The 15,501-nt window shown below is 34.4% G+C and overlaps 1 protein-coding gene across 1 annotated transcript in view; it reads left to right on the top strand.

Annotated features, from left to right (window-relative positions):
- The window catches only part of LOC135834409 (uncharacterized), a 532,193-nt gene that overhangs the window by 67,082 nt on the left and 449,610 nt on the right, over positions 1-15,501 (top strand). The window contains exon 2 of the mRNA XM_065348275.1: positions 13,409-13,433. The gene's annotated coding sequence lies outside the window, so the exon portion shown is untranslated. The remainder of the gene's footprint in view (positions 1-13,408; positions 13,434-15,501) is intronic.

The raw sequence follows: 15,501 nt of genomic DNA on the forward strand, positions 1-15,501 counted from the left end.
ATATAAATTTTGAGATGCACAGACTAATACAGACACGGTGATTACGAGTACAATAGTAATTCACACAAATTTACACCCGCCCCAAAAAGCCATGATCACAGTTCGGGTTCTGAGGCTCTCGTTGGGGCTTGGACATTCGGGATTCAAGGAAATTATCGAGACTTTTTCGGGTCCTGGTGCTGGCCCAGGCCTCATCCCTTAAATAGATCTCAAATTTCAGCTTTTTAGGTCAATTTGGTAAAATTTTGATTTTCAAAAATTCACCAAAAATCAAAAGTACAAGTTGAAATTTTGGCTGGTGATGAATTTTTGCATGCTCTTTCGATCTATAGCTTTGTTCAGTTGAAAAAATTTCGTGCGAGTGTCTATATGACGTGGTCTGAGTTTATTTCTATATATGGATTTTTTTTCAGTTTTTATGAAATTTGAATGAGGGATAAGTATGCGAAGTTTCTAAAGGTCTGATATGATGCTAAGTATTCACAATTTGTTTTCAAAGTTTTAAAACCAGCAATATGACTTGAAATACTTACCTATTCAATATTGAATTTTTTATATTCAAAGTTTTCAAAATATATATCACCTGATCATTGCAGTGGTGATTCGCACAGTTAATTCAGAGGAAATACGAGTAACACAATTCCCCATGTGTAGAATAACGTTACCTAGACTGTTGATGAGTAATGCGTATTTATCCCGACGAGTGATAATTCATATGTACCTAGACCTACGTAACGTCTAGTATCATTATTTCCAAAAAGTGATACCGGGTGACCAAGAATAATGGGTTTTGTAATGTTCTGATATGCCAAAAAGGGAAAAAAAATTCCCTCATTAAAAACTGGAAAATGAAATAACAATCGAGAAAAAGTGCTTCCGAATTATCGTTTCGAAGCTAAATGAAAGATTATTTCGTATTTCATTGAAACAATCCCTCAAACGACATTTTTTACATGATTATTTAATTTTCTAATTTTCATAACGGGAATTTTCTCTCCTTTTTGATAACATCGAAATCCCATTATTCTTGGTCACCCGGTAGTGTGGTGATATGCTCGATTAAATTTTATTATAGTATCTGCTACTTACTTACCCACCCAGTACCTATACCTACCTACTCATACTGAGGAATTATATCAAAAATTGACATTGTAGGGCTATTCTGTGTCAAATGAGACTAGTTTTGAGATGAGGTTCATCAATTTTGCTCAACATTTTTTGTACACATAGTTCCCCTGGCATTACCTGCTAATTATACATCCGAATAAGTGTGAGTGCAGTACCAACTGCATTGATTGATTTTATTCATGTGTAGTTATACTAAAAAAGTAAAAATACCACAGTAAATTGTATCACATTTTAATGAAGAAGTTTTGAGAATACAGGTACTTACATTTAGTACATATCTACATTTTTTCTTTCATCATCTTACATCTTCAATAAAATAATTGTAATTGATGTATTATGGAGATGGTAGTTGACTAATTATTTAAATATGGTAACACATCATCGCTGACCCAATCGGTGCGATGATTTTTGTAGTGTTAATTTAAAATGAAAGAATGTACAAGTACATAGAAATTCGTGAACTGTACTTATAAATACGCGAGGTAGATAGCTTAAGATATGGACAAGGTTTCCAATGAAAGCAAAACAACAACACGTTTCATACTTATAGTCACTTAGAAATGAGTATAGGTACTTGAAAATTTGGTAAAATTGCAATGATTATTGAGAAACACAGTTAGATCGAAATGTATCTTTTTTGAATGTGAAAAATATTCCAATTAAAATACCTTCTAGAAGCATTCCAAGGTGTTGAAACACTTGAAAACGATCCTGTAAGTGGAATACCTCTGTAAAATTCCTATCATTTCGACGGAGTTGCATGTCGTACAGTTGTACCACACTGAAGGTTGCAGCTAAACCACCAAGCATTACAAGAAGACGTATATGTAGAGAGAATCTAGACCATAATTCAGCTTTATTGATACTGGCTAGTCGTATGTACCAAAACGCGCCAGCAATTGGAATTAAACGAGAAACACGTATAATGCATATCATTGCCACATTATAATAATAGTACTTACGAGTCCACAAATACCCTACAAACGCATCATGCTGGGAACTGATAAATAAAAACACCAGTAATACATAAATAAAAGGGATGCTTGTTCCTAAAAAGAAGTACACAAACATTTTTTTGCATTGATTTCCTGAATTCGTTCGTTGTAAGTATAGAGCAGTACTTCGAAAAAACACACACACATCTACAGCGATTATCAGTTTCATGGTAGCCATCGATAACTCCACCCATGCCAAAAAAAATATAAATACATCGTAGTTTGATATTAGAATTAAACCAAACTGATCTGCGGCAATAGCAGCATTAAACAATAACAGGAGAAAACAGTAAGAAGTAAGATTACAAGTTGCCAAGCTTTTCGTTGATATCTTACCACTTTGGAAGAATTTGTAAAAATGGATGATTAAGCAGATAGTTGATGGTAGTACGATTATAATTTTTCCTGTGTAATACAGTATTTCACGATAATCCCACATGTTATTCCGTATTAAATCTTCAATTCTTAATCCAGTTGGTGCAGCTCCGTAGAAAACAGCAAGGTAATGGATTTCGTGGTGCTGTAGAAACCTTAAAAATCTGAAAGTAAGTACCTGGTTAAACATCTGCTAGTATCACTTGAAAGTTCAACATAGATCATCCAAACATGAAAAAAAAATGTATTACCTACTTTATTACCTGCTCAATTTGATTTTTTTTTTCAATTTACTATGCACCACTTCACTTTTATCTCATCAAAGCGATGATATTGAAAAGAAACGTTTATGCGAAAACGAGACCACATACTCGTAACAAAAATAGAGTTGATTTTTCATACTAGTGTCGATGTTTTCTGCTTCTGCTAATTTAAATGGTCGCATGTGTAATACCTAACGTACCTACTTATTCCGTAATGCTGATCAATTCTTGTTATCATTATCCTGTTTTCAATCATTTTTCTCAGATTTTCGCCATTAATGATAAAAAATATGCATCTGTATTTTGTTGAATCATATCATTCTTATCGACACCAGTCAGTTAAATCGAATGAAACTTGCGCGTCAGCTCCATTATATTAGGTGAATTACAAAATAAATTTTTGGAGGATATTGGCAAAATTCAGTGGAGCACTTCATCATGAGTTGAACGAAAGTCATCCAGAATTTTTTACCTTCTGTGGTGCCCCTGGAAGAGCTCGGTACCGTGACACGGGGTAATTTCGGCCACTTTTCGGGGTTTTTTCTCCACAGACCCTGCAATTTTGGGGAAGGGGGGCTGAAAATTCAAACTTAAGATACTTCTAACACCTATTAATGAATGACGTTGTTACATTTTACTCACCTCAATTACTCTGCTCCTGACATTGATTTGAATAGTGGCCGGAATTACCCCTCAAAACGGGGGAATTCCGGCCACCTTACTGTTTTTTCGAATAATTGAAAAAATGATACCACCATCTTACTGGAAATTTAATTTCCAACAAAAAGGTATCATCACTTTTTGCCTATCTTCAATCCCATGGACGCTATTGTCGCTATTCAAAGAATTCTTGACTTCATTTTTTTTTTAGGAAAATTTTTTCATTTTTTCTTGAAATTGATATTTCTCCTCCAGTTTTGAAGATACCAAAAATATGCCAAGAACCTTTTTTGTAGGAAATTAAATTTCCTACAAAATGGTTTTTACACATTTTCGATATCTTCAAAATTGAAAGAGCTGAGAAGAAAAAAAGGAAAAAAATGTACAAAATCTTACTATGACTTTTTTATAAAGAATAGCCGTAAAAATCGCAAAAGTCAATTAATCGGGATGTTTTTTTCGCTAAAAGTTACTAGAATATTGGGCGTTCAACTGTACCTCCTTCATTTATTCCAAAACTTTTTTCAAAATATATTCCCAAACAAAGTTATTTCCATTATCTAAATTATCAAAATATGAACATCAAAACATCATGATCCATAGAACGTATAAATAAAATAGATTTGGTCATCATAGCACATAGATATACTATTTAAGATCTCCTCTTTCGATTGCAACCTGTGGCAAGTTCGTAACACCAACAGTAGGAGCTCTAGTGCAAGAATTAGTTGGAAAAACAGGAATGGCCGGAATTACCCCGGGTGTCCGAAATTACCCCAGATGACGGTATATAGTTTCTCAAAGAGGCGGAGTTTTTAAATGACTTGGTTTCAAAATAATATGGTACCTATTTGAGATTCTAGGCGAAGCTAGGTCATTGCTTTCAAAATCTAAGACCATTTTTAGGGTTCTATTGATCGATTGGAAATTTGAAAATTACGTATTGGATGAATTTGCGGTGTAAAAATCAGCTTGAATAGAAATGTTCTAGAAACTTTTTACTCGAATCAACATTTTTTCTATGAATTGTGATAACCACTGCACTGGTCGAATCGAATCATCAGTTGATATCGTGTGTTTTGTTCGTCGTAATAATCTTATCAACGACATGTCAGTCTAATGAAAGCAGTAATTTCCTATTATATTGCATACCTACTCGTGTTTAATTTCGACCTCTTGATTTACTTTTTCATCAATATAATCGCTGGATTCATGATCAACAGGTTGAAATACCTCGATTACCTTTGCATGATTTGAGAAAGCCAGAATTTTTTTTTAGCTCCGGTGGTGCCTAGGGTGGGGAGGTGTAGCTTTTGAATGAGGCGGAATTTTTGAAAAAGTCACGGGGTTTTCACTTTTCTCTATTTTAAATGGTATCGTGCAGAGAAATTCCCCGTATAATGCGGGGAATCCTTCACAGTGATACCATTCATGTGACAAATAAATTTTAAAAAAAAATTTATTTCGAAACGTGAATGATATCATTGCGAAAAAATCCCACACAATTTTTTGTCTAATCATACTTACATCACGTGGGCTAAGGGTGGGGGTAATTTTCTCCACTAAGGATTCCCTCGAAATGATACCATGTAAGTAAAAGTGTGTGAGGGATTCACTCATAGTGATACCATTCGCGTTTTTAGCGGAAATTCGCCTTCAGTGATACCACTGGCGTAAAATTGTGACATGATTGCTGCCAAAATTTTATAGTAAGACCACTTTTGGGGTTTTGAAGTTAACGTTCAATAGAGGCTTCAGATCGGTCCGAAAAATAGTTGCGATTGACTCGGAAGATCAAGTGAGAGGGGGTGAGAGTAGACGACGTTTTGAGTAATTTTTTTTGCAAAATTGACTATTTTCTGTTTTTTTTTTTGATATTTTTAATATGAAAAAGAAACACTTTTCTACTCGTCTTCTGACCTAATCGATTCGGAATGTTGAACTAATTATAGGATTGAGTTTTCAACTGTCGAAGTTGGTTACAACGCCTTCTGGAGCTATTTCAATTTGCTTGTGGAAAGTCAAATTTAAATTTAAGAGTTCACAACTGGTAAAAATATCACTCTGCGTTTGATCTTTTTGTAGAAAATCAATATCCCAATAGGCTATTCTCGTCATTTTGAAAAGTCTAGAAAAATCAAGCCCGTCAGCTAAAAATTTGGTTATGAGATCTGGGTGATTATTACTTTTTTATAAAAGTAAATTTCTTGATTATATTCGAAATTCTTAAAATTTAGGTGGGTAACTAGGTAGTTAACTACCTCTACCTAGAACAGATATTTCCCAGGTGCAAAAATCTAGAAACTGAACGGCTGGCGTTACTCCACCACGTAATCGCGGCTCGGAACCGTTTTCGCGCGGGCGAGGCTCTCGCCTCTCGCTCCGAGTTTTAAAATATGTTACAAACAAAAATCTTTCATATGCGCTTGAATGTTCGAAAATCAAAAATCCGGTAAGATGTTTACTTGAAAAAGTACGTAGAATTCGAATATAACCTTGTTTTTTTTTTAAAAACATAATACTGATGTCTCCACAAACTCGTGAAATGGGCAATTTGAAACTATCGATTAAGCCCATTTTCAACCCGAACACAAATATGCCGTTGCCTAGTCTAATTCATGTGTACCTACTACCTACCTAACGTCTAGTATCGTTATTTCCAAAAAATGTTGGTGTGGTTATTTATGCTCGATTAAATTTTATTATTGTATCTGCTAGTTACTTACCTACCAGTACCTACCTACCTACCTACTTACCTACCTACTGAGGAATTAGATCAAAAATTGACATTGTTGGGCCATTCTGTCAAATGAGACCGGTTTTGAGATGAGATTCATTAATTTTACTCAACATTTTTTGTACACATAGTCTCCCTGACATTACCAGACCTACTAATGATACATCTGAATACGTTCGTGTGAGTACAGTTCCAACTGCATTGATTGATTTTATTCAAGTGAAGTTATACTTGAAAGTAAAAATACCATGGTAAATTGTATCACATTTTAATGAGGAAGTTTCAAGAATATTATGTACTTACATTTATCTACATTTTTTCTTTCATCATCTTACATCTTAAATAAAATAATTGAAATTGGTATATTATGGAGATGGTATGTGACTAGTTTAAAATATGCTATCACATCATCGCTGACTCAAACGATGCGCTGATTTTTGTCGTCTTAATTTGGAATAAAAGAATGTAGGTACCTACATAGAAATTTGTGAAATGCGCTTATAAATACGCGAGGTCGGTAGATAGCGCTTAAGATATGCGCATTGGGCAAGTTTTCCAATATAAACGAAACAACACGTTTCATACTTACATAGTATATCCACTTGTAATAATTGAAGACTTGGTAAAATTACAATGATTATTGAGAAACGCGGTCAGATCGAAATGTATCTTTTTTGAATGTGAAAAATATTCCAATTAAAATACCTTCTAGAAGCACTCCAGTTCCTTGAAACATTGAAAAATCGACCATCATGATGCGTTTTTCCTCAGAAAAGCTACGGAGAAATTGTTCATCATCATCAATAAAAATGATTTCATAAAAAGGAACTACTGCATACAGTTGTACCACGCTGCAGGTCGCAGCTAAACCGCCAAGCATTACAAGAAGACGAGTATGTAGAGAGAATCTAGACCATAATTCAGCTTTATTGATACTGGCCAGTCGTATGTACCAAAATGCGCCAGCAATTGGAATTAAACGAGAGATACGTACAATGCATATCATTGCCTCACTATAAGAATAGTACTTAAGAGCCCACAAATCCCTCTCCTTCACACCATGAGGTGAACTGATAGATGAAAGCAACAGTAAACCATAAAGAAAAGGGATGCTTGTTCCTAAAAAAAAGTACACAAACATTTTTTTGCATTGATTTCCTGAATTAGTTCGTTGTAAGTATACAGCAGTATTTCGAAAAAACACACACACGTCTACAGCGATTATCAGTTTCATGGTAGCCAGTGATAACTCCACCCATGCGAAATAATGTGTAGTAAATACATAGTTGTCAAATATTGAAATTGAATCAAACCGAAACGCTACAGTTGAAGCATTATTCAATAACAGGAGAAAACAGTAAGAAGTAAGATTACAAGTTGCCAAGCTTTTCGTTGATATCTTACCACTTCGGAAAAATTTGTAAAAATGGATGATCAAGCAGATAGTTGATGGTACGATTACAAGGTCTCCTATGTACTCCAGTATTTCATAGTAATTCCGCATGTTATTCCGTATTAAATCTTCAATTTTTAATCCAGTTGGTGTAGCTCCGTAGAAAACAGCCAGATAATGGATTGTGTGGTGCTGTAGAAACCTTAAAAATCTGAAATTAGGTACCTGGTTAAACATCATTCTGCTTGTATCACTAGAAAGCTGAACATAGATTATCCAAACTTGAAAAAAAGAGAATGTATTACTTTATTGCCAGCTCAATATGATTTATTTTTTCAGTTTACTATGCACTTCTTCAGTTTTATCTCATCAAAGCAGTGATATTGAAAATGAACGTTTATGCGAAAACGAGACCACATAACAAATGCAGCAGATTTTTCTAACCTAAATGGCGGTGTCTTCTGCTAATTTATAAAATTGTCGCATGGGTCATACACTATATATCGGTAATGCTGATTGATTCTGGCATCATATCCTGTTTTCAACAATTTTTCGGAGACCTCTGCCAATAATGATGAAAATAATATGTATTTTGTTGCGTCACATTATTTTTATCGACAACAGTCAGTTGAATCGAATGAAACGTGGGCATCAACTCAATTATGTTTGAGTGAAATTCGAAATACAGTGTCGTATAATTTTGACCAAATATAGTAGAGCACTTCATCACGAGTTGTAAGGTATGGTATCCAGAACTTTTTTTTAAGCTTCGGTGGTGCCCTTGCAGGAGAGGTATAGGTAGCTTCTCAGAGAGGCAGAATTTTTGAAAAAATCATGAGGTTTTCATTTTTCTCTATCCCTTACCCAAACTGTTTTTAGAAAAGTGATTTAGTTTCAAAAGATAGTATTTGAGATTCTGTGCGGAGCTAGATCATATGCTGTCAAAATCTAGATCACTTTTAAGGTTCTGTTGATCGATCGATTGATAATATGGAAATTACGTATTTTCGGACGAATTTGCAGTGTTGACTCAGCTTGAATAGAAATATATATTCAAAGTTTTCGAAATTTATATCACCTGATAATTCATTTATCACAATTTTTCCATGCTTTTCAGAAGTCAGTGTGATGCAGTGGTAATTAGCACAATTTTTAGAGGAAATACGAGTAACACAATTCCCCATGTGTACGAGTAGAATAACGTTACCTAGACTGTTGATGAGTAATGTGTATTTATCCCGATGAGTGATAATTTATATGTAGGTACCTAAATGTCTAGTATCATTATTTCCAAAAAATGTTGGTGTGGTGATATGCTCGATTAAATTTTATTGTTGTATCTGCTACTTACCCACCTAGTACCTAGTACCCACCTACTGAGGAATTACATCAAAAATTGACATTGTTGGGACATTCTGTGTCAAATAAGATGGCCGGTTTTGAGATGAGGTTCATCAAATTTTCTCAACATTTTTTGAGTACAGTACCAACTGCGTTTCAAGTGTAGTTATACTTAAAAGTAAAAATACCACGGTAAATTGCATCACATTTTAATGACGAAGTTTTAAGAAATATTATGCACTTACATTTATCTACATTTTTTCTTTCATCATCTTATCATAAATAAAATAATTGAAATTGGTGTAGGGGAGATTGTTGTACCAGGGACCGATTTTTCGTTTTTTGGGAATGGACTCCACCCATTAATTATTTTTGAAAATGTGAATAGGGTACATCAAAGAATAGTCTTTTACAAAAAAAAACGAGATATTCACATTTGTTCAAAACTCATTCCCCTCCCCCCCAGAATTTTTTGAAAAAGTCACTTTTTTTTGGTCCATGGTACATCGGGTCGTGTACCAAGGACCAAAAGGAAATTTACCCTGGAAAATGCCTAAATGTTGGCCGTGAAGGCATAAAGTTCACGTATGGATCATAGACATTCATTATACATATTTACTTTTTACAATAAGATCATATAAAATTTTGCAGAATTTTTTTTTTTAATTTCATAAGTTGGTCATGTTGTACCACGGACCATAGATTTTTCCTCAAATTTCCACCAATTTCAAATAAATTTTGAAACGTTTTCAGATGCTACAATGTAAAAACTGTGTAAAGGGCATCATGGCATCTGAAAAAGTATCAAAATTCGTGAAAATTAGATGAAAAAATTGCGGTCCGTGGTACACGATGAAATTTGGTCCCAGGTACAAGACCTCCCAAAATTTAGAAAAAAATTTCTACAAAATTTCACACGATATTTTTCCAAAAAGTGAATATGTGTACTTACACTTGGATGGTGTAACTACACGTTGCACTAATTGCTTTGACAAATTTCAAATAAACAACAGGTCAAAATGAGTTCACAAAACATGGCAAAATGTAACTTTTCGTTTTAAAACCTGATAATCGTGTGCAAAATTTTCAAATGAAAACTTTATCGCCTATAGTTCATTTTGTGGCATACCCTAGTGATGCTTTAAAACGTAGTGGGGTCCGAATTCCGCAAGTGACGTTAGTGAGGGAAAGGTCCCTGGTACAACAGGTCCGGGGTACAACAATCTCCCCTATCTATTATGGAGATGGTAGGTGACTAATTTAAATATAATATCACATCATCGCTGACTCAAACGGTGCGCTGATTTTTGTCGTCATAATTTGGAATGACAGAATTTACATATGTACATGCATAGAATTAGAAATTTGTGAAATGTACTTATAAATACGCGAGGTAGGTACTAGGTAGATAGCTTAAGATATGGGTAGGTAAGTTTTCCAATGTAAACAAGACAACACGTTTCATACTTATATCCACTTAGTAATGTGTAATTAAAAACTTGATAAAATTACATTGATTATTGAGAAACACGGTTAGATCGAAATGTATCTTTTTTGAATGTGAAAAATATTCCAATTAAAATACCTTCTAGAAGCATTCCAACGTTTTGAAACCGTGTAAAATCTTCCATCAAGGTGTATTTCTGTTCTACATATGATTTCGTGAAAAGTTGATGATTATCATCAATGAAAATGATTTCATGAAAAGCAACTACTGCATACAGTTGTACCACGCTGCAGGTTGCAGCTAAACCGCCAAGCATTACAAGAAGACGCGTATGTAGAGAGAATCTAGACCATAATTCAGTTTTATTGATGCTGGCCAGTCGTATGTACCAAAATGCGCCAGCAATTGGAATTAAACGAGAGACACGTATAATGCATAACATTGCTTCACTATAATGATACGAGGTGCGCCAATTTAAAAACGATACTCTTGCCATTACGCGAGTTGTAGTTACACTAGAACAACGGACGAGGTCTCGTTTGAAAGAGGAGTGGATTTTCTATTACTATACAAAATTTCAAGTCGATTGGATGATTTTTGCGTGTTTTACAGCCTCTCAAAGTTGGCAATTTTTCTACCCTCGTCGTGAAAATGAGTGTTGCAAATTTTTTCTTGAAGGAATATTTACCTCCTCAAGACATCTCAGTGCCTCCTCAGCATTCCAACTCCCCAGATTCAATTCCTAGTAACCTTTACTTCATTCTCAGAAGGTTTTTACCTGAAAATTAAATTTTGTTTCATTATTGAGCCTGACTGAAGAGTCTCCACTCAAATTTTGAGAAAGCTGCCTCTGAATAAGGCCGTACAGATTTTTGAAGGGCGTTTTGGAGAATAACTGTGAGGCATTCTGTTAAGGGATGACTATGCTGAAGATATATGAGGTCAACATCCTCCAAAAATTATTTTACACTCACCTCAGAGGGCGTTTCCTCACAACCATTAGGAAACGATTTTCCCATGACCTACTCTTTGTGAGGTTTTGATTGAGTAAGCTTCCTCCAACAGTTCCTTATCTCTTCTAAACATCATTTTTGACTTTTTTGGACTTCCACCACTCCTCTGATTCACAGTCACCTCTCCCTGAATCAAAGACCCTCCTCAAGACTTCCTCAAAGTTTCACGACCGACTCTAAGGAGGATGTTCACTTCAAGCAGCTGTAAAACACGCAAAAATCATCCAATTGACTTGAAATTTTGTATAGTAATAGAAAATGCACTCCTCTTTCAAAGGAGACCTCGTCCGTTGTTCCAGTGTAACTACAACTCGCGTAGTGGCAAGAGTATCGTTTTTAAATTGGCGCACCTCGTAGTACTTATAAGTCCACAAATCCTCCACATACGCATGCTGTGAACTGATAAATAAAAACAACAGTAATCCATAAATAAAAGGAATGCTTGTTCCTAAAAAGAAGTACACCAACATTTTTTTGCATTGATTTTCTGAATTAGTTCGTTGTAAGTGTACAGCAGTATTTCGAAAAAACACGCACACATCTACAGCGATTATCAGTTTCATGGTAGCTGTTGATAACTCCACCCATGCCAAATAACACATATGAAATAATCGTTCATGGAAGGTTGACATTGGAATTAAATTAAACCAATATGCGGCAGTAGAAGCATTATTCAATAACAGGAGTAAACAATAAGAAGTAAGATTACAAGTTGCCAAGCTTTTCGTTGATATCTTACCACTTAGGAAAAATTTGTAAAAATGTATAGCTAAGCAGATAGTTGATGGTACGATTACAATTAATTTTATGCAATACAGTATTTCAAGATAATTCCACATGTTATTCCGTATTAAATCTTCAATTTTTAATCCAGTTGGTGTAGCTCCGTAGAAAACAGCTAGTAAATTGATTGTGTGATGCTGTAGAAACCTTAAAAATCTGAAAGTAGGTACCTGGTTAAACATCTGCTAGTATCACTGGAAAGCTCAACATAGATCATCCAAACACGAAAAAAAGAAAAGATATTACTTTATTACCTGCTCAATTTGATTTTTTTTTCAATTTACTATGCACCACTTCACTTTTATCTCGTCAAAGCGATGATATTGAAAATAACGTTTAGGAATGCGAAAACGAGACCACATAACAAATACAGTACCTAGATTTTTCATACTAGTGTCGATGTTTTCTGCTTCTGCTAATTTAAATGGTCGCATGGGTAATACCTAACTTACCTACTTATTCCGTAATGCTGATCAATTCTTGTATCATATCCTGTTTTCAATCATTTTTCTCAGATTTTCGCCATTAATGATAAAAAATATGCATCTGTATTTTGTTGAGTGATATCATTCTTATCGACATGCACCAGTCAGTCAAATCGAATGAAACTTGCGCGTCAGCTCAATTATGTTGGATGAATTACGAAATAAATTTTCGGACGATTTCGGCAAAATTCAGTAGAGCACTTCAGCATGAGTTGAACGAAAGTCATCCAGAATTTTTTAGCTTCTGTGGTGTCCCTGGAAGAGCTCGGAATAGTTTCTCAAAGAGGCGGAATTTTTGAATGACTTGGTTTCAAATAATATGGTATTTGAGATTCTAGGCGAAGCTAGGTCATTGCTGTCGAAAATGTAAGACCAATTTTTAGGGTTCTATTGATCGATTGAAAATTTCCAAATCGCGTATTTTTGGGTGAATTTGCGGTGTTGAAATCTGTTCGAATAGAAATATTCCAGAAATTTTCACTCGAATCAACACTTTTTCTATGAATTGTGATAACCACTGCACTGGTCGAATCGAATCATCATTCGATATCTGTCTTCGTCGTAATAATTTTATCAACGACAGGTCACCGTCAGTCTAAGGAAAGCAGTTATTTCCTATCATTTTGCGTACCTACTCATGTTCAATTTTGATCTCTTGAATTCCTTTTTCATCAATTTTATCGCTTGATTCATGATCAACAGCTTGAAATACCTATTAACTTTGCATGATTTGAGAAAGTATTATTCAAAATGAACTAATTCACAATTGTGTTTTTTTTTTGTTCCAGGTCAGTGTGAATTCTCTCTCTTAAGGTAGGTAGTAATAGAATATGCATCAAACTACTCACCTACGAGAATAAGTAAGTCTATAGTTGTTATGATGTTATGATCTTTGAAGAAATTTTGCTATTGCACCAATTGAAATTGAAAAACACAAGAGGCGTTCACCTTGGTACAGGAGAGTTCCATAAATGGGAGATATTTTGAGTCCATAGCAGAACACAAAATAAATATGTTGACATCATCTGCGAAATAAGCTCTTCATGTTCAACATAAAATCTCTTGTTTATATTTTCCCAAGTCAAAAGTTAAATAATCACATCCAAAGGTGTGACGAAGCAATAGGTTTGTTTTTTTACATGGATTTAGGAAGATTTTCGAGAATCTGGATTGTGGCAGATTTAAAATCCACGATAATCTGCTAGGATAGGTATTAGCTTTTGAAAATGGATTTTGGATTTTACTTGAAGAGAGAAGACTTGTGATGTTTTGAACGTTTATGGTGGGGACCTAAAAAGTGTTTAAAAAGATTCAAAAAACGTCCAAAAACCAGATTTTTGAGAATCCGTGTAAAAAAAACAAACTTAATATGTCGCAAGGAGGTGAGAGGGAGTTAAGACCGAAATTTCTCCAACGTTTATCACCAGATTTCTCCAACTTTTCACCCCCCCCACTGACCCCGCTCCCCTCCAGTATTTTTCATGCTAATTAGCCGGCTGAGGTTCGAACAAATTTTGTGAGGGGGAGTTGGAAACAGAAACGTTGAATAATATTAAATGTTCGAAAACGATGCTGTTATACTTGACAAACAATTTGAATTGCTTTATTTCAAGGTTAGTACTAAAATCAAAAATGAAAAATTAGCAATTTTTTCAGTGGTTTTTGTTTCAGCCTTTTAGCCTTTGAAAATTACATTCAAAAAGAGAACAGAACATCTTCGATTTCGCGAAAAGCTTCTGAAAATTTACAATTGGGTGAGGTACAAAAAAATAATTTTAAATACAAGAGATTTCAACGCCAAATGTTTGTACTTTTTGGTATTTTTAAATGCAATTTCGCATCTTTTTTTCGTTATTTTACACTTTTTTGAACCTGTAGTAACCTGTAAGAATCGATTTTTGGGTGTGGTTATTAAATTTTTGAATGTAATTTTCATTCTTGCGATTTTTTGAAAAATTGCACAGTAGTATTGAAATCTGATCGAGCAAAGTGAGAGCAAAAGCTTTCGAAAATTGATAATTTTCAGAAGTGAAACAACATTGTTTTCGATGTGAGAAGTCAATTTTTCAACCCCCCCCCCCATCTTAGGTAAGAGATAATATGAAAAAAATGATCTAGCCCAATTATAGAATGATGTTGTTTTACGTTTCGATTTTGTAAGATAATACTTAACTCGAGTTTTCTTTAAGAGTTTATAAAAATATTGCCTTAGTTTTTTCATTTGAAGTTTTAAAAAATGAAAAAGCGTTCGAAAATGTACATATTTATAACTTCTCAAAAGAGGTATAGGTTTAATCTTTCTTGAAAGGAAATTACTTCGGAAAAAATTGAAAATACCACGAAACAGATGAAAATCTCCTATTTCTGTACACCTACTTGGTAATCTGCACTCCGATGAATTCGAACGAGACGAGAGGCACAAAAAGAGTATTAAAACGTGTTATAGAAAAAGGTCACACAATAAATTGAAAATTTTTCTCATACGATCTGAAAATACTTACTATATAGTACATTTACTCGGTAATGAAATCATAAAACATTATTACTCGACCAAAACAGCACATGAGGATTTTTCGTCCGATAAACACTAAACAGTTTGCGAGATGTCGCAACTAAATCAATTTCACATCGTCTCAGTTTCAATCCAATTTTCGCAACCTTAAACGGAAATCGACTATAATAAGAAACATCTTTCTATTTTCTCGTATTTCACCTCAAGGTCTTCGCTTCACAATTTTAACTGCGAAAGAAAAAAAAAAGTTTTCCATCGTGTGTAGGTATAGGTACAAAGTCGAGGGGTAAAAATGGTTTATCACAGATATCGAAATTGGTACACGTTCCAAGCTCTCAAAGAAATTACTCGGCGTAATGTATCGATATA

Source organism: Planococcus citri, chromosome 2 (genome assembly GCF_950023065.1).
Source record: "Planococcus citri chromosome 2, ihPlaCitr1.1, whole genome shotgun sequence".
In the NCBI taxonomy this organism is placed as follows: Eukaryota; Metazoa; Arthropoda; class Insecta; order Hemiptera; family Pseudococcidae; genus Planococcus; species Planococcus citri.